The sequence below is a fragment of the Oncorhynchus clarkii genome, chromosome 20 (genome assembly GCF_045791955.1).
Source record: "Oncorhynchus clarkii lewisi isolate Uvic-CL-2024 chromosome 20, UVic_Ocla_1.0, whole genome shotgun sequence".
Lineage (NCBI taxonomy): Eukaryota > Metazoa > Chordata > Actinopteri > Salmoniformes > Salmonidae > Oncorhynchus > Oncorhynchus clarkii.
The window spans coordinates 48135468-48154417 of NC_092166.1; the positions used below are offsets into that span (position 1 = coordinate 48135468).

At 37.3% G+C, this 18950-nt stretch overlaps 7 non-coding genes across 7 annotated transcripts; all 7 read left to right on the plus strand.

Moving 5' to 3' along the window:
* Positions 1-5544: 5544 nt before the first annotated feature.
* trnar-ucg (transfer RNA arginine (anticodon UCG)) lies at positions 5545-5617 on the plus strand. Its single transcript has one exon. It is a non-coding gene; the product is annotated as a tRNA-Arg (tRNA).
* Positions 5618-13672: 8055 nt separating this feature from the next.
* trnaq-uug (transfer RNA glutamine (anticodon UUG)) lies at positions 13673-13745 on the plus strand. The gene has a single exon. It is a non-coding gene; the product is annotated as a tRNA-Gln (tRNA).
* A 1405-nt stretch (positions 13746-15150) lies between these two features.
* trnar-ucg (transfer RNA arginine (anticodon UCG)) lies at positions 15151-15223 on the plus strand. The gene has a single exon. It is a non-coding gene; the product is annotated as a tRNA-Arg (tRNA).
* A 618-nt stretch (positions 15224-15841) lies between these two features.
* Positions 15842-15914, plus strand: trnar-ucg (transfer RNA arginine (anticodon UCG)). The gene has a single exon. It is a non-coding gene; the product is annotated as a tRNA-Arg (tRNA).
* Positions 15915-16545: 631 nt separating this feature from the next.
* On the plus strand, positions 16546-16618 carry trnar-ucg (transfer RNA arginine (anticodon UCG)). Its single transcript has one exon. It is a non-coding gene; the product is annotated as a tRNA-Arg (tRNA).
* A 618-nt stretch (positions 16619-17236) lies between these two features.
* Positions 17237-17309, plus strand: trnar-ucg (transfer RNA arginine (anticodon UCG)). The gene has a single exon. It is a non-coding gene; the product is annotated as a tRNA-Arg (tRNA).
* Positions 17310-18718: 1409 nt separating this feature from the next.
* On the plus strand, positions 18719-18791 carry trnar-ucg (transfer RNA arginine (anticodon UCG)). Its single transcript has one exon. It is a non-coding gene; the product is annotated as a tRNA-Arg (tRNA).
* The last annotated feature ends 159 nt before the right edge of the window (positions 18792-18950 follow it).

Genomic DNA, 18950 nt, shown 5'->3' on the forward strand with positions numbered 1-18950 from the left:
AAACGTCACACAATCAGCATTGCCTTAAAGTCGCACATCGTCATATTCTGACGAGAGGGTAACGCTCAGTCAATATATTTTTTCTGTGGTTTCATTTTTCGTCAACCGTTCCATCGCATCTTAGTTAATGTAGAGACAAACGATTATGCATTTTTTTAATCATAAAGTTCATTCACAAATCACAAATACCGGAGCATGTGAGTTCAAATTGACTTTTTATTACTTCATAATAAAAGCCGAGCCGGACAACTGCCTTCCAGCACACACGTTTTATACATGTCATTCTTACGTCACACTCACAGTAACTCCTCTTATTGGCTCATCACCTCTGGCATTTAGCCACCGTCATCATATTGCCTTCATATTAGGACATGGAACCTGTAGTCTCACATAAATAGTTTCATGCATGTAGGACCATAGCAACATGGCACTCAACAGGAATAACCACATCTAATGGTGTCCAATGACCTAAAGCACAGAGAGCACTAGTTTTGCTGGCTTCTTCTGAAATAAATAATTGCCACATATGTACAGACAAAGTCCCAATGCTATGTTATTGCTTATTGTGCAGTGGATGATTAAAATCCCTCTATGCCCATGGATGTGTAGCTAGCTATCTAGCCCATCTGTGTATGGACCCAAACGTTTGGTATACATATTAGTTCAGAACCGAGCTATGAACCTCAGCTATCATAGCCAGTTGTATCAACTTCAAAACAGCCTGAATGACATTTATGAAGCCTATGGATTGAGTAGAATATAATATCATGTTGTGCCAAGGATGCAAGTCGTATATACATGTAGTTATTACCATGCTTGACAGCCCCACATTGTAGCCTGTACATTTAATATATTCACTGATAATGTACTCTACCTTGGCAAATAAATGTGCATAGGAGCAGGGAAGGCAGCTAAATATTCTCTCAGTTCATCACAATTACATAATAGTGTCTCTAGTCGGCCCAAAGGTTATCTTAAAAGCAGGTGAGGTGGCGATGATGGGACTGGGGATTGGCATCCTCTCACATCAAAACATATCTGCAGACGAGAGACAGATGGAGAGAGAGAGCATTTTTAAGCCTTGTGTTTTTATTTTTTATTCTAACATTGTTAGTCATCAATCAGGAGGTGAAATGCAAAACTGACCTTGGATCATTAACTCTGGGACTACTGCATCTCTATCTGTATTTCAATGTAAAGCATCTATTTAATAATACTTCCTGTATAACATAAACTGACCTGGGATCATTAACTCTGGGACTACTGCATCTATCTGTATTTCAATGTAAGGCATCTCTTTAATAATACTTCCTGTTGACCTGCCCAAGTGACCTCTCACATCTGATCATGCTGTGCCCTCTATGTAGCCAGTTCAGATGCAGGAGGGGTTGACCTAAACCGCTGATATAACCTTGGGATATAGGGAGAAGGGGAGAGAACCTCACAGGAAACAGACTTCATTATAGTCAAATTACACCACACTGAATATTATGTTACTATTATCTCCGTCCTTACTTCTAGGGACAGGAACAACACAAAAGTACCTTCCCTATCCAGAATAGCCTCCTCTCTCTCACTGACAGTTGGGGCTGCTATCGTTTCACCCTCCTCCATGACTGTTACCGTCAAATTCATTTGGAGTTAGTTTTTTTACAGTGATAAACTAAAATGAAGTTAAGTAGCTGGTGATATTTAATTCACTTAGATAGCTATCTGTCACGCTCGTCGTAAAGAGGAGACCAAAGCGCAGCGTGATTAGAATACTTTTTAATGAAGACGATGAACACTTAACAAACTATACAAAAACAACAAACCGAAAGTGAAGCTATATAAAACTAGTACAGGCACATAGACATAGATAATAACCCACGAAATACCCAAAGATGGCTGCCTAAATATGGTTCCCAATCAGAGACAACGATAAACAGCTGCCTCTAACTGAGAACCAATCTAGGCAACAATAGACATAGATAAACACCTAGATAGTAAACAACCCCATAAACCTACAAAACCCCTAGACAGTACAAAAACACATACATCACCCATGTCACACCCTGACCTAACCAAAACAATAAAGAAAACAAAGAATACTAAGGTCAGGGCGTGACAGCTATCTATCTATACAGTATTTGAAGTTGGCTAGATAGCTCATTTAGCAGCTCATTTGAGTTAGCAGGGACTGTAGCTAGTTAACTAATAATACATCGCTTTTTTTTTACATTTTCAAAATCTATTTACTTACTTACTTGAATAGGTTCTCCCAGCCATGTGGGCAATTGGAAACAGGGCAGCAAGTTTGTCACCAGAGTGTTTTAGAGGATATTACTATTGAACTATGTACCCATTTAATAACCAGACCTTCATACAAACTTGCTCTGCTGAATTCTTGACGGAGTCACAACGGGCGGCCTAAGCGGCACACAGCAATTTCCCGCTATTTATCTAGTGTACATTCACCATTACATGGCGTTGTAGATTGCAGCGGTATACAGACAACGATGTGAACCATTTCCCTGTTTGACCTGTAGTTGTTATGGATATTATAACTCTACAGAGCCCCACAGTGGACGGGTCACAATATGTTACATTGATAAAGCACACTTTATTTAACCTCCATGTCATCTTGTTTTACATGGCATTGTAGATTGTAGTGGAATACAATACAAAGTATTTTGGATGTTTTCAGTGTATTTTTAACCCTTTCAAACAATGGATTAATCGATTAACTAACTTTACAAAAAGTAAACTCAAGTCTGACAGTCCAAACAAAACCACAAATTCTCAGTCAAAAACACAAGTCAGAACAATTCTCTCATGTGATTTCAGGTCCTCTGACTGGGTAAATGTCTTTTCACAATGAGGGCAGTGGTATGTCTTCTCCTCCTGTGTATTAGTATGTTGGAAAGGCTTTTCTCCTGTGTTTTCTCACCTGCTTTTTCAGACTCCCTGACCACCTAAAACCCTTTATACACTGGGAACAGTGGTAGGGCTTTTCTCCTGTTTGTATTCTCTCATGCATTTTCAGGCTCCCTAACCACCTAAAACTCTTTCCACAGTGGGAGCAGTGGTGTTGGTTAGGCGTCTCCGGGTCTGTTTCCTCTGAGGAACTCTTCCCTCTGTCAGAGTCTGGTCTCTCTCCTGCCAAAAGACAAACAGATTATTTAGTTAAACAGAGAGACCTGAATGAAACATGCATTAAATACAATTGTCTTCCTATGAAGTTTAATCTAGACTAGATCCCTCAATAACCTGAGGTTAGTTTTCACAACATTACATCATTAAAAATAAGCTTGGTGACGGTGAAATTTAAAAACAAATGATTTAGAGCTTCAAATCTAATTTCTCAGGGAATGTGATATTTTAGGCTGAGCAGCGCTCTATAATAATAGATAATGTCATGTCTTTATGCTGAGCAGAGCTCTATAATAATAGATAATGTCAAGTTTAGGCTGAGCAGAGCTCTATAATAATAGATAATGTCATGTCTTTAGGCTGAGCAGAGCTCTATAATAATAGATAATGTCAGGTTTAGGCTGAGCAGAGCTCTATAATAATAGATAACGTCATGTTTAGGCTGAGCAGAGATCTATAATAATAGATAATGTCATGTCTTTAGGCTGAGCAGAGCTCTATAATAATAGATAATGTCAGGTTTAGGCTGAGCAGAGCTCTATAATAATAGATAACGTCATGTTTAGGCTGAGCAGAGCTCTATAATATATATTGTCATGTTTAGGCTGAGCAGAGCTCTATAATAATAGATAATGTCATGTCTTTAGGCTGAGCAGAGCTCTATAATAATAGATAATGTCAGGTTTAGGCTGAGCAGAGCTCTATAATAATAGATAACGTCATGTTTAGGCTGAGCAGAGATCTATAATAATAGATAATGTCATGTTTATAGGCTGACCAGAGCTCTATAATATATATTGTCATGTTTAGGCTGAGCAGAGCTCTATAATAATAGATAATGTCATGTTTAAGCTGAGCAGAGCTCTATAATATATATTGTCATGTTTATAGGCTGAGCAGCTCTATAATAATAGATAATGTCATGTTTATAGGCTGAGCAGCTCTATAATAATAGATAATGTCATGTTTATAGGCTGATCAGAGCTCTATAATAATAGATAATGTCATGTCTTTAGGCTGAGCAGAGCTCTATAATAATAGATCATGTCATGTCTTTAGGCTGAGCAGAGCACTATAATAATAGATCATGTCATGTCTTTAGGCTGAGCAGAGCTCTATAATAATTGATGGGTTATAATCTAATCTAATATTTCATTAAATCTGCAAATATGGACATGTTTGCAATTTCCCGAAATAAGGCATTGGTCTTGTTTCTTTGAAAGGCTTGGACATTGTTATTCATCTTTAATAATCTAATATTGCAAGGCCTGAGAATTATTGAGTCTGATTCTGCATCGCAAGATTGAGGGAAAAGGTATCTTCTTACTTGTTAAATATCACTAGCTTTCCTCATTCGGACAGGTTCACAACTTTGATGTCTACTGTTGCATAGCAAAGTCTGTATGATGTCAAATAGGGTCGTTTAATTTCATTAGCTCAGCTAATTCGTACATGTTTGCAATTTCCCTAAATAAGGCATTGGTCTTGTTGCTTTTAAAAGCTTGGACATTGTGGTTCAACTTTAATAATCTAAGACTGCAAGGCCTGAGAATTATTGTGTCTGAATCTGCATCGAAAGATTGAAGGAAAGAGTATCTTTGTACTTGTTAAAAATCACTAGCTTTCCTCATTCGGACAGGTTCACAATTTTTATGTCTATGGTTGCATAGCAAAGTCTGTATAATGTCAAATAGGGCTGTATCACATAGACTCCGTGGCCTAATGGGTAAGGAGTCTGACTTCGAATCAGAAGATTGAGGGTTCGAGTCGCTTCGTGGTTGTTTAATTTCATCAGCTCAGCTAATTTGAACATGTTTGCAATTTCCCGAAATATGGCATTGGTCTTGTTGCTTTGAAAAGCTTGGACATTGTTGTTCAACTTCAATAATCTAAGACTGCAAGACCTGAGAAATATTATGTCTGATTGAGGGACATAGTCTTTTCGTACTTGTAAAATATCACTAGCTTTCCTCATTCGGATAGGTTCACAATTTTGATGTCTGTTGTTGCTAAGCAACGTCTGTTTGATGTCATATCGGAGAATATGGAGTAGAAGGTGTTGCCTCGTGGATAAGGCGTCTTACTTCGAAACAGAAAATTGAGGTTTTGAGGCATTTTCGTGGTCGTTTAATTTCATTAAATCTGCTAATATGGACATGTTTGCAATTTCCCGAAATAAGGCATTGGTCTTGTTTCTTTGAAAGGCTTGGACATTGTTATTCATCTTTAATAATCTAATATTGCAAGGCCTGAGAATTATTGAGTCTGATTCTGCATCGCAAGATTGAGGGAAAAGGTATCCTCTTACTTGTTAAATATCACTAGCTTTCCTCATTCGGACAGGTTCACAACTTTGATGTCTACTGTTGCATAGCAAAGTCTGTATAATGTCAAAGAGGGCTGTATCCCATAGACTGCGTGGCCTAATGGATAAGGCGTCTGACTTCGAATCAGAAGATTGAGGGTTCGAGTCCCTTCGTGGTTGTTTAATTTCATTAGCTCAGCTAATTTGAACATGTTTGCAATTTCCCGAAATATGGCATTGGTCTTGTTGCTTTGAAAAGCTTGGACATTGTTGTTCAACTTCAATAATCTAAGACTGCAAGACCTGAGAAATATTATGTCTGATTGAGGGACATAGTCTTTTCGTACTTGTAAAATATCACTAGCTTTCCTCATTCGGATAGGTTCACAATTTTGATGTCTGTTGTTGCTAAGCAACGTCTGTTTGATGTCATATCGGAGAATATGGAGTAGAAGGTGTTGCCTCGTGGATAAGGCGTCTTACTTCGAAACAGAAAATTGAGGTTTTGAGGCATTTTCGTGGTCGTTTAATTTCATTAAATCTGCGAATATGGACATGTTTGCAATTTCCCGAAATAAGGCATTGGTCTTGTTTCTTTGAAAGGCTTGGACATTGTTATTCATCTTTAATAATCTAATATTGCAAGGCCTGAGAATTATTGAGTCTGATTCTGCATCGCAAGATTGAGGGAAAAGGTATCCTCTTACTTGTTAAATATCACTAGCTTTCCTCATTCGGACAGGTTCACAACTTTGATGTCTACTGTTGCATAGCAAAGTCTGTATAATGTCAAATAGGGCTGTATCCCATAGACTGCGTGGCCTAATGGATAAGGCGTCTGACTTCGAATCAGTAGATTGAGGGTTCGAGTCCCTTCGTGGTTGTTTAATTTCATTAGCTCAGCTAATTTGAACATGTTTGCAATTTCCCGAAATATGGCATTGGTCTTGTTGCTTTGAAAAGCTTGGACATTGTTGTTCAACTTCAATAATCTAAGACTGCAAGACCTGAGAAATATTATGTCTGATTGAGGGACATAGTATTTTCGTACTTGTAAAATATCACTAGCTTTCCTCATTCGGATAGGTTCACAATTTTGATGTCTGTTGTTGCTAAGCGACGTCTGTTTGATGTCATATCGGAGAATATGGAGTAGAAGGTGTTGCCTCGTGGATAAGGCATCTTACTTCAAAACAGAAAATTTTGAGGCATTTTCGTGGTCGTTTAATTTCATTAAATCTGCTAATATGGACATGTTTGCAATTTCCCGAAATAAGGCATTGGTCTTGTTTCTTTGAAAGGCTTGGACATTGTTATTCATCTTTAATAATCTAATATTGCAAGGCCTGAGAATTATTGTGTCTGATTCTGCATCGCAAGATTGAGGGAAAAGGTATCTTCTTACGTGTTAAATATCACTAGCTTTCCTCATTCGGACAGGTTCACAACTTTGATGTCTACTGTTGCATAGCAAAGTCTGTATGATGTCAAATAGGGTCATTTAATTTCATTAGCTCAGCTAATTCGTACATGTTTGCAATTTCCCTAAAGAAGGCATTGGTCTTGTTGCTTTTAAAAGCTTGGACATTGTGGTTCAACTTTAATAATCTAATACTGCAAGGCCTGAGAATTATTGTGTCTGAATCTGCATCGAAAGATTGAAGGAAAGAGTATATTTGTACTTGTTAAAAATCACTAGCTTTCCTCATTCGGACAGGTTCACAATTTTTATGTCTATGGTTGCATAGCAAAGTCTGTATAATGTCAAAAAGGGCTGCATCACATAGACTGCGTGGCCTAATGGACAAGGTGTCTGACTTCGAATCAGAAGATTGAGGGTTCGAGTCATTTCGTGGTTGTTTAATTTCATTAGCTCAGCTAATTTGAACATGTTTGCAATTTCCCGAAAAAAGGCATTGGTCTTGTTGCTTTGAAAAGCTTGGACATTGTTGTTCAACTTCAATAAGCAAGACCTGAGAAATATTATGTCTGATTGAGGGACATAGTCTTTTCGTACTTGTAAAATATCACTAGCTTTCCTCATTCGGATAGGTTCACAATTTTGATGTCTGTTGTTGCTAAGCAACGTCTGTTTGATGTCATATCGGAGAATATGGAGTAGAAGGTGTTGCCTCGTGGATAAGGCGTCTTACTTCGAAACAGAAAATTGAGGTTTTGAGGCATTTTCGTGGTCGTTTAATTTCATTAAATCTGCTAATATGGACATGTTTGCAATTTCGCTAAATAAGGCATTGGTCTTGTTGCTTTGAAAAGCTTGGACATTGTTGTTCAACTTTAATAATCTAAGACTGCAAGGCCTGAGAATTATTGTGTCTGAATCTGCATCGAAAGATTGAAGGAAAGAGTATCTTTGTACTTGTTAAAAATCACTAGCTTTCCTCATTCAGACAGGTTCACAATTTTTATGTCTATGGTTGCATAGCAAAGTCTGTATAATGTCAAATAGGGCTGTATCACATAGACTGCGTGGTCTAATGGATAAGGCGTCTGACTTCGAATCAGAAGATTGAGGGTTCGAGTCCGTTCGTGTTTGTTTAATTTCATTAGCTCAGCTAATTTGAACATGTTTGCAATTTCCCTAAATAAGGCATTGGTCTTGTTACTTTGAAAAGCTTGGACATTGTTGTTCAACTTTAATAATCTAAGACTGCAAGGCCTGAGAATTATTGTGTCTGAATCTGCATCGAAAGATTGAAGGAAAGAGTATCTTCGTACTTGTTAAAAATCACTAGCTTTCCTCATTCGGACAGGTTCACAATTTTTATGTCTATGGTTGCATAGCAAAGTCTGTATAATGTCAAATAGTGCTGTATTACATAGACTGCGTGGCCTAATGGATAAGGCGTCTGATTTCGAATCAGAAGATTGATGGTTCGAGTCCCTTCGTGGTTGTTTAATTTCATTAGCTCAGCTAATTTGAACATGTTTGCAATTTCCCGAAATATGGCATTGGTCTTGTTGCTTTGAAAAGATTGGACATTGTTGTTCAACTTCAATAATCTAAGACTGCAAGACCTGAGAAATATTATGTCTGATTGAGGGACATAGTCTTTTCGTACTTGTAAAATATCACTATCTTTCCTCATTCGGATAGGTTCACAATTTTGATGTCTGTTGTTGCTAAGCAACGTCTGTTTGATGTCATATTGGAGAATATGGAGTAGAAGGTGTTGTCTCGTGGATAAGGCGTCTTACTTCAAAATAGAAAATTGAGGTTTTGAGGCATTTTCGTGGTCGTTTAATTTCATTAAATCTGCTAATATGGACATGTTTGCAATTTCCCGAAATAAGGCATTGGTCTTGTTTCTTTGAAAGGCTTGGACATTGTTATTCATCTTTAATAATCTAATATTGCAAGGCCTGAGAATTATTGAGTCTGATTCTGCATCGCAAGATTGAGGGAAAAGGTATCCTCTTACTTGTTAAATATCACTAGCTTTCCTCATTCGGACAGGTTCACAACTTTGATGTCTACTGTTGCATAGCAAAGTCTGTATAATGTCAAATAGGGCTGTATCCCATAGACTGCGTGGCCTAATGGATAAGGCGTCTGACTTCGAATCAGTAGATTGAGGGTTCGAGTCCCTTCGTGGTTGTTTAATTTCATTAGCTCAGCTAATTTGAACATGTTTGCAATTTCCCGAAATATGGCATTGGTCTTGTTGCTTTGAAAAGCTTGGACATTGTTGTTCAACTTCAATAATCTAAGACTGCAAGACCTGAGAAATATTATGTCTGATTGAGGGACATAGTATTTTCGTACTTGTAAAATATCACTAGCTTTCCTCATTCGGATAGGTTCACAATTTTGATGTCTGTTGTTGCTAAGCGACGTCTGTTTGATGTCATATCGGAGAATATGGAGTAGAAGGTGTTGCCTCGTGGATAAGGCATCTTACTTCAAAACAGAAAATTTTGAGGCATTTTCGTGGTCGTTTAATTTCATTAAATCTGCTAATATGGACATGTTTGCAATTTCCCGAAATAAGGCATTGGTCTTGTTTCTTTGAAAGGCTTGGACATTGTTATTCATCTTTAATAATCTAATATTGCAAGGCCTGAGAATTATTGTGTCTGATTCTGCATCGCAAGATTGAGGGAAAAGGTATCTTCTTACGTGTTAAATATCACTAGCTTTCCTCATTCGGACAGGTTCACAACTTTGATGTCTACTGTTGCATAGCAAAGTCTGTATGATGTCAAATAGGGTCATTTAATTTCATTAGCTCAGCTAATTCGTACATGTTTGCAATTTCCCTAAAGAAGGCATTGGTCTTGTTGCTTTTAAAAGCTTGGACATTGTGGTTCAACTTTAATAATCTAATACTGCAAGGCCTGAGAATTATTGTGTCTGAATCTGCATCGAAAGATTGAAGGAAAGAGTATATTTGTACTTGTTAAAAATCACTAGCTTTCCTCATTCGGACAGGTTCACAATTTTTATGTCTATGGTTGCATAGCAAAGTCTGTATAATGTCAAAAAGGGCTGCATCACATAGACTGCGTGGCCTAATGGACAAGGTGTCTGACTTCGAATCAGAAGATTGAGGGTTCGAGTCATTTCGTGGTTGTTTAATTTCATTAGCTCAGCTAATTTGAACATGTTTGCAATTTCCCGAAAAAAGGCATTGGTCTTGTTGCTTTGAAAAGCTTGGACATTGTTGTTCAACTTCAATAAGCAAGACCTGAGAAATATTATGTCTGATTGAGGGACATAGTCTTTTCGTACTTGTAAAATATCACTAGCTTTCCTCATTCGGATAGGTTCACAATTTTGATGTCTGTTGTTGCTAAGCAACGTCTGTTTGATGTCATATCGGAGAATATGGAGTAGAAGGTGTTGCCTCGTGGATAAGGCGTCTTACTTCGAAACAGAAAATTGAGGTTTTGAGGCATTTTCGTGGTCGTTTAATTTCATTAAATCTGCTAATATGGACATGTTTGCAATTTCGCTAAATAAGGCATTGGTCTTGTTGCTTTGAAAAGCTTGGACATTGTTGTTCAACTTTAATAATCTAAGACTGCAAGGCCTGAGAATTATTGTGTCTGAATCTGCATCGAAAGATTGAAGGAAAGAGTATCTTTGTACTTGTTAAAAATCACTAGCTTTCCTCATTCAGACAGGTTCACAATTTTTATGTCTATGGTTGCATAGCAAAGTCTGTATAATGTCAAATAGGGCTGTATCACATAGACTGCGTGGTCTAATGGATAAGGCGTCTGACTTCGAATCAGAAGATTGAGGGTTCGAGTCCGTTCGTGTTTGTTTAATTTCATTAGCTCAGCTAATTTGAACATGTTTGCAATTTCCCTAAATAAGGCATTGGTCTTGTTACTTTGAAAAGCTTGGACATTGTTGTTCAACTTTAATAATCTAAGACTGCAAGGCCTGAGAATTATTGTGTCTGAATCTGCATCGAAAGATTGAAGGAAAGAGTATCTTCGTACTTGTTAAAAATCACTAGCTTTCCTCATTCGGACAGGTTCACAATTTTTATGTCTATGGTTGCATAGCAAAGTCTGTATAATGTCAAATAGTGCTGTATTACATAGACTGCGTGGCCTAATGGATAAGGCGTCTGATTTCGAATCAGAAGATTGAGGGTTCGAGTCCCTTCGTGGTTGTTTAATTTCATTAGCTCAGCTAATTTGAACATGTTTGCAATTTCCCGAAATATGGCATTGGTCTTGTTGCTTTGAAAAGATTGGACATTGTTGTTCAACTTCAATAATCTAAGACTGCAAGACCTGAGAAATATTATGTCTGATTGAGGGACATAGTCTTTTCGTACTTGTAAAATATCACTATCTTTCCTCATTCGGATAGGTTCACAATTTTGATGTCTGTTGTTGCTAAGCAACGTCTGTTTGATGTCATATTGGAGAATATGGAGTAGAAGGTGTTGTCTCGTGGATAAGGCGTCTTACTTCAAAATAGAAAATTGAGGTTTTGAGGCATTTTCGTGGTCGTTTAATTTCATTAAATCTGCTAATATGGACATGTTTGCAATTTCCCGAAATAAGGCATTGGTCTTGTTTCTTTGAAAGGCTTGGACATTGTTATTCATCTTTAATAATCTAATATTGCAAGGCCTGAGAATTATTGAGTCTGATTCTGCATCGCAAGATTGAGGGAAAAGGTATCTTCTTACTTGTTAAATATCACTAGCTTTCCTCATTCGGACAGGTTCACAACTTTGATGTCTACTGTTGCATAGCAAAGTCTGTATAATGTCAAATAGGGCTGTGTCACATAGACTGTGTGGCCTAATGGATAAGGCGTCTGACTTCGAATCAGAAGATTGAGGGTTCGAGTCCCTTTGTGGTTGTTTAATTTCATTAGCTCAGCTAATTTGAACATGTTTGCAATTTCCCGAAATAAGGCATTGGTCTTGTTGCTTTGAAAAGCTTGGACATTGGACACTTCAATAATCTAAGACTGCAAGACCTGAGAAATATTATGTCTGATTGAGGGACATAGTATTTTCGTACTTGTAAAATATCACTATCTTTCCTCATTCGGATAGGTTCACAATTTTGATGTCTGTTGTTGCTAAGCATCGTCTGTTTGATGTCATATTGGAGAATATGGAGTAGAAGGTGTTGCCTCGTGGATAAGGCGTCTTACTTCAAAATAGAAAATTGAGGTTTTGAGGCATTTTCGTGGTCGTTTAATTTCATTAAATCTGCTAATATGGACATGTTTGCAATTTCCCGAAATAAGGCATTGGTCTTGTTTCTTTGAAAGGCTTGGACATTGTTATTCATCTTTAATAATCTAATATTGCAAGGCCTGAGAATTATTGAGTCTGATTCTGCATCGCAAATTTGAGGGAAAAGGTATCTTCTTACTTGTTAAATATCACTAGCTTTCCTCATTCGGACAGGTTCACAACTTTGATGTCTACTGTTGCATAGCAAAGTCTGTATGATGTCAAATAGGGTCGTTTAATTTCATTAGCTCAGCTAATTTGAACATGTTTGCAATTTCCCTAAATAAGGCATTGGTCTTGTTGCTTTGAAAAGCTTGGACATTGTTGTTCAACTTTAATAATCTAAGACTGCAAGACCTGAGAATTATTGTGTCTGAATCTGCATCGAAAGATTGAAGGAAAGAGTATCTTTGTACTTGTTAAAAATCACTAGCTTTCCTCATTCGGACAGGTTCACAATTTTTATGTCTATGGTTGCATAGCAAAGTCTGTATAATGTCAAATAGGGCTGTATCACATAGATTGCGTTGTCTAATGGATAAGGCGTCTGACTTCGAATCAGAAGATTGAGGGTTAGAGTCCCTTCGTGGTTGTTTAATTTCATTAGCTCAGCTAATTTGAACATGTTTGCAATTTCCCGAAATATGGGATTGGTCTTGTTGCTTTGAAAAGCTTGGACATTGTTGTTCAACTTCAATAATCTAAGACTGCAAGACCTTAGAAATATTATGTCTGATTGAGGGACATAGTATTTTCGTACTTGTAAAATATCACTAGCTTTCCTCATTCGGATAGGTTCACAATTTTGATGTCTGTTGTTGCTAAGCAACGTCTGTTTGATGTCATATCAGAGAATATGGAGTAGAAGGTGTTGCCTCATGGATAAGGCGTCTTACTTCAAAATAGAAAATTGAGGTTTTGAGGCATTTTCGTGGTCGTTTAATTTAATTAAATCTGCTAATATGGACATGTTTGCAATTTCCCGAAATAAGGCATTGGTCTTGTTTCTTTGAAAGGCTTGGACATTGTTATTCATCTTTAATAATCTAATATTGCAAGGCCTGAGAATTATTGAGTCTGATTCTGCATCGCAAGATTGAGGGAAAAGGTATCTTCTTACTTGTTAAATATCACTAGCTTTCCTCATTCGGACAGGTTCACAACTTTGATGTCTACTGTTGCATAGCAAAGTCTGTATGATGTCAAATAGGGTCGTTTAATTTCATTAGCTCAGCTAATTCGTACATGTTTGCATTTTACCTAAATAAGGCCTTGGTCTTGTTGCTTTTAAAAGCTTGGACATTGTGGTTCAACTTTAATAATCTAACACTGCAAGGCCTGAGAATTATTGTGTCTGAATCTGCATCGCAAGATTGAGGGAAAAGGTATCTTCTTACTTGTTAAATATCACTAGCTTTCCTCATTCGGACAGGTTCACAACTTTGATGTCTACTGTTGCATAGCAAAGTCTGTATAATGTCAAATAGGGCTGTATCACATAGAATGCGTGGCCTAATGGATAAGGCGTCTGACTTTGAATCAGAAGATTGAGGGTTCGAGTCCCTTCGTGGTTGTTTAATTTCATTAGCTCAGCTAATTTGAACATGTTTGCAATTTCCCGAAATATGGCATTGGTCTTGTTGCTTTGAAAAGCTTGGACATTGGACACTTCAATAATCTAAGACTGCAAGACCTGAGAAATATTATGTCTGATTGAGGGACATAGTCTTTTCGTACTTGTAAAATATCACTAGCTTTCCTCATTCGGATAGGTTCACAATTTTGATGTCTGTTGTTGCTAAGCAACGTCTGTTTGATGTCATATCGGAGAATATGGAGTAGAAGGTGTTGCCTCGTGGATAAGGCGTCTTACTTCAAAATAGAAAATTGAGGTTTTGAGGCATTTTCGTGGTCGTTTAATTTCATTAAATCTGCTAATATGGACATGTTTGCAATTTCCCGAAATAAGGCATTGGTCTTGTTGCTTTGAAAAGCTTGAACATTGTTGTTCAACTTTAATAATCTAAGACTGCAAGGCCTGAGAATTAGTGTGTCTGAATCTGCATCGAAAGATTGAAGGAAAGAGTATCTTTATACTTGTTAAAAATCACTAGCTTTCCTCATTCGGACAGGTTCACAATTTTTATGTCTATGGTTGCATAGCAAAGTCTGTATAATGTCAAATAGGGCTGTATCACATAGACTGCGTGGCCTAATGGATCATGTTCAACTTCTAATTGTTTTTGTTTTTTGCCATAATTGAATAATTAAAACATGTTCCTTGGGGAAAACTGAACCGTTTAAGGAAACAGTGTAATATTTCGAATCAGAAGATTGAGGGTTCGAGTCCCTTCGTGGTTAGCTCAGCTAATTTGAACATGTTTGCAATTTCCCAAAATATGGCATTGGTCTTGTTGCTTTGAAAAGCTTGGACATTGTTGTTCAACTTCAATAATCTAAGACTGCAAGACCTGAGAAATATTATGTCTGATTGAGGGACATAGTCTTTTCGTACTTGTAAAATATCACTAGCTTTCCTCATTCGGATAGGTTCACAATTTTGATGTCTGTTGTTGCTAAGCAACGTCTGTTTGATGTCATATCGGAGAATATGGAGTAGAAGGTGTTGCCTCGTGGATAAGGCGTCTTACTTCAAAATAGAAAATTGAGGTTTTGAGGCATTTTCGTGGTCGTTTAATTTCATTAAATCTGCTAATATGGACATGTTTGCAATTTCCCGAAATAAGGCATTGGTCTTGTTGCTTTGAAAAGCTTGGACATTGTTGTTCAACTTTAATAATCTAAGACTGCAAGGCCTGAGAATTATTGTGTCTGAATCTGCATCGAAAGATTGAAGGAAAGAGTATCTTTGTACTTGTTAAAAATCACTAGCTTTCCTCATTCGGACAGGTTCACAATTTTTATGTCTATGGTTGCATAGCAAAGTCTGTATAATGTCAAATAGGGCTGTATCACATAGACTGCGTGGCCTAATGGATAAGGCGTCTGACTTCGAATCAGAAGATTGAGGGTTCGAGTCCCTTCGTGGTTAGCTCAGCTAATTTGAACATGTTTGCAATTTCCCAAAATATGGCATTGGTCTTGTTGCTTTGAAAAGCTTGGACATTGTTGTTCAACTTCAATAATCTAAGACTGCAAGACCTGAGAAATATTATGTCTGATTGAGGGACATAGTCTTTTCGTACTTGTAAAATATCACTAGCTTTCCTCATTCGGATAGGTTCACAATTTTGATGTCTGTTGTTGCTAAGCAACGTCTGTTTGATGTCATATCGGAGAATATGGAGTAGAAGGTGTTGCCTCGTGGATAAGGCGTCTTACTTCAAAATAGAAAATTGAGGTTTTGAGGCATTTTCGTGGTCGTTTAATTTCATTAAATCTGCTAATATGGACATGTTTGCAATTTCCCGAAATAAGGCATTGGTCTTGTTGCTTTGAAAAGCTTGGACATTGTTATTCATCTTTAATAATCTAATATTGCAAGGCCTGAGAATTATTGTGTCTGAATCTGCATCGCAAGATTGAGGGAAAAGGTATCTTCTTACTTGTTAAATATCACTAGCTTTGCTCATTCGGACAGGTTCACAACTTTGATGTCTACTGTTGCATAGCAAAGTCTGTATAATGTCAAATAGGGCTGTATCACATAGACTGCGTGGCCTAATGGATAAGGCGTCTGACTTCGAATCAGAAGATTGAGGGTTCGAGTCCCTTCGTGGTTGTTTAATTTCATTAGCTCAGCTAATTTGAACATGTTTGCAATTTCCCAAAATATGGCATTGGTCTTGTTGCTTTGAAAAGCTTGGACATTGTTGTTCAACTTCAATAATCTAAGACTGCAAGACCTGAGAAATATTATGTCTGATTGAGGGACATAGTCTTTTCGTACTTGTAAAATATCACTAGCTTTCCTCATTCGGATAGGTTCACAATTTTGATGTCTGTTGTTGCTAAGCAACGTCTGTTTGATGTCATATCGGAGAATATGGAGTAGAAGGTGTTGCCTCGTGGATAAGGCGTCTTACTTCAAAATAGAAAATTGAGGTTTTGAGGCATTTTCGTGGTCGTTTAATTTCATTAAATCTGCTAATATGGACATGTTTGCAATTTCCCGAAATAAGGCATTGGTCTTGTTGCTTTGAAAAGCTTGGACATTGTTGTTCAACTTTAATAATCTAAGACTGCAAGGCCTGAGAATTATTGTGTCTGAATCTGCATCGAAAGATTGAAGGAAAGAGTATCTTTGTACTTGTTAAAAATCACTAGCTTTCCTCATTCGGACAGGTTCACAATTTTTATGTCTATGGTTGCATAGCAAAGTCTGTATAATGTCAAATAGGGCTGTATCACATAGACTGCGTGGCCTAATGGATAAGGCGTCTGACTTCGAATCAGAAGATTGAGGGTTCGAGTCCCTTCGTGGTTAGCTCAGCTAATTTGAACATGTTTGCAATTTCCCAAAATATGGCATTGGTCTTGTTGCTTTGAAAAGCTTGGACATTGTTGTTCAACTTCAATAATCTAAGACTGCAAGACCTGAGAAATATTATGTCTGATTGAGGGACATAGTCTTTTCGTACTTGTAAAATATCACTAGCTTTCCTCATTCGGATAGGTTCACAATTTTGATGTCTGTTGTTGCTAAGCAACGTCTGTTTGATGTCATATCGGAGAATATGGAGTAGAAGGTGTTGCCTCGTGGATAAGGCGTCTTACTTCAAAATAGAAAATTGAGGTTTTGAGGCATTTTCGTGGTCGTTTAATTTCATTAAATCTGCTAATATGGACATGTTTGCAATTTCCCGAAATAAGGCATTGGTCTTGTTGCTTTGAAAAGCTTGGACATTGTTGTTCAACTTTAATAATCTAAGACTGCAAGGCCTGAGAATTATTGTGTCTGAATCTGCATCGAAAGATTGAAGGAAAGAGTATCTTTGTACTTGTTAAAAATCACTAGCTTTCCTCATTCGGACAGGTTCACAATTTTTATGTCTATGGTTGCATAGCAAAGTCTGTATAATGTCAAATAGGGCTGTATCACATAGACTGCGTGGCCTAATGGATAAGGCGTCTGACTTCGAATCAGAAGATTGAGGGTTCGAGTCCCTTCGTGGTTAGCTCAGCTAATTTGAACATGTTTGCAATTTCCCAAAATATGGCATTGGTCTTGTTGCTTTGAAAAGCTTGGACATTGTTGTTCAACTTCAATAATCTAAGACTGCAAGACCTGAGAAATATTATGTCTGATTGAGGGACATAGTCTTTTCGTACTTGTAAAATATCACTAGCTTTCCTCATTCGGATAGGTTCACAATTTTGATGTCTGTTGTTGCTAAGTAACGTCTGTTTGATGTCATATCGGAGAATATGGAGTAGAAGGTGTTGCCTCGTGGATAAGGCGTCTTACTTCAAAATAGAAAATTGAGGTTTTGAGGCATTTTCGTGGTCGTTTAATTTCATTAAATCTGCTAATATGGACATGTTTGCAATTTCCCGAAATAAGGCATTGGTCTTGTTGCTTTGAAAAGCTTGGACATTGTTGTTCAACTTTAATAATCTAAGACTGCAAGGCCTGAGAATTAGTGTGTCTGAATCTGCATCGAAAGATTGAAGGAAAGAGTATCTTTATACTTGTTAAAAATCACTAGCTTTCCTCATTCGGACAGGTTCACAATTTTTATGTCTATGGTTGCATAGCAAAGTCTGTATAATGTCAAATAGGGCTGTATCACATAGACTGCGTGGCCTAATGGATCATGTTCAACTTCTAATTGTTTTTGTTTTTTGCCATAATTGAATAATTAAAACATGTTCCTTGGGGAAAACTGAACCGTTTAAGGAAACAGTGTAATATTTCGAATCAGAAGATTGAGGGTTCGAGTCCCTTCGTGGTTGTTTAATTTCATTAGCTCAGCTAATTTGAACATGTTTGCAATTTCCCAAAATATGGCATTGGTCTTGTTGCTTTGAAAAGCTTGGACATTGTTGTTCAACTTCAATAATCTAAGACTGCAAGACCTGAGAAATATTATGTCTGATTGAGGGACATAGTCTTTTCGTACTTGTAAAATATCACTAGCTTTCCTCATTCGGATAGGTTCACAATTTTGATGTCTGTTGTTGCTAAGCAACGTCTGTTTGATGTCATATCGGAGAATATGGAGTAGAAGGTGTTGCCTCGTGGATAAGGCGTCTTACTTCAAAATAGAAAATTGAGGTTTTGAGGCATTTTCGTGGTCGTTTAATTTCATTAAATCTGCTAATATGGACATGTTTGCAATTTCGCTAAATAAGGCATTGGTCTTGTTGCTTTGAAAAGCTTGGACATTGTTGTTCAACTTTAATAATCTAAGACTGCAAGGCCTGAGAATTATTGTGTCTGAATCTGCATCGAAAGATTGAAGGAAAGAGTATCTTTGTACTTGTTAAAAATCACTAGCTTTCCTCATTCGGACAGGTTCACAATTTTTATGTCTATGGTTGCATAGCAAAGTCTGTATAATGTCAAATAGGGCTGAATCACATAGACTGCGTGGCCTAATGGATAAGGCGTCTGACTTCGAATCAGAAGATTGAGGGTTCGAGTCCCTTCGTGGTTGTTTAATTTCATTAGCTCAGCTAATTTGAACATGTTTGCAATTTCCCAAAATATGGCATTGGTCTTGTTGCTTTGAAAAGCTTGGACATTGTTGTTCAACTTCAATAATCTAAGACTGCAAGACCTGAGAAATATTATGTCTGATTGAGGGACATAGTCT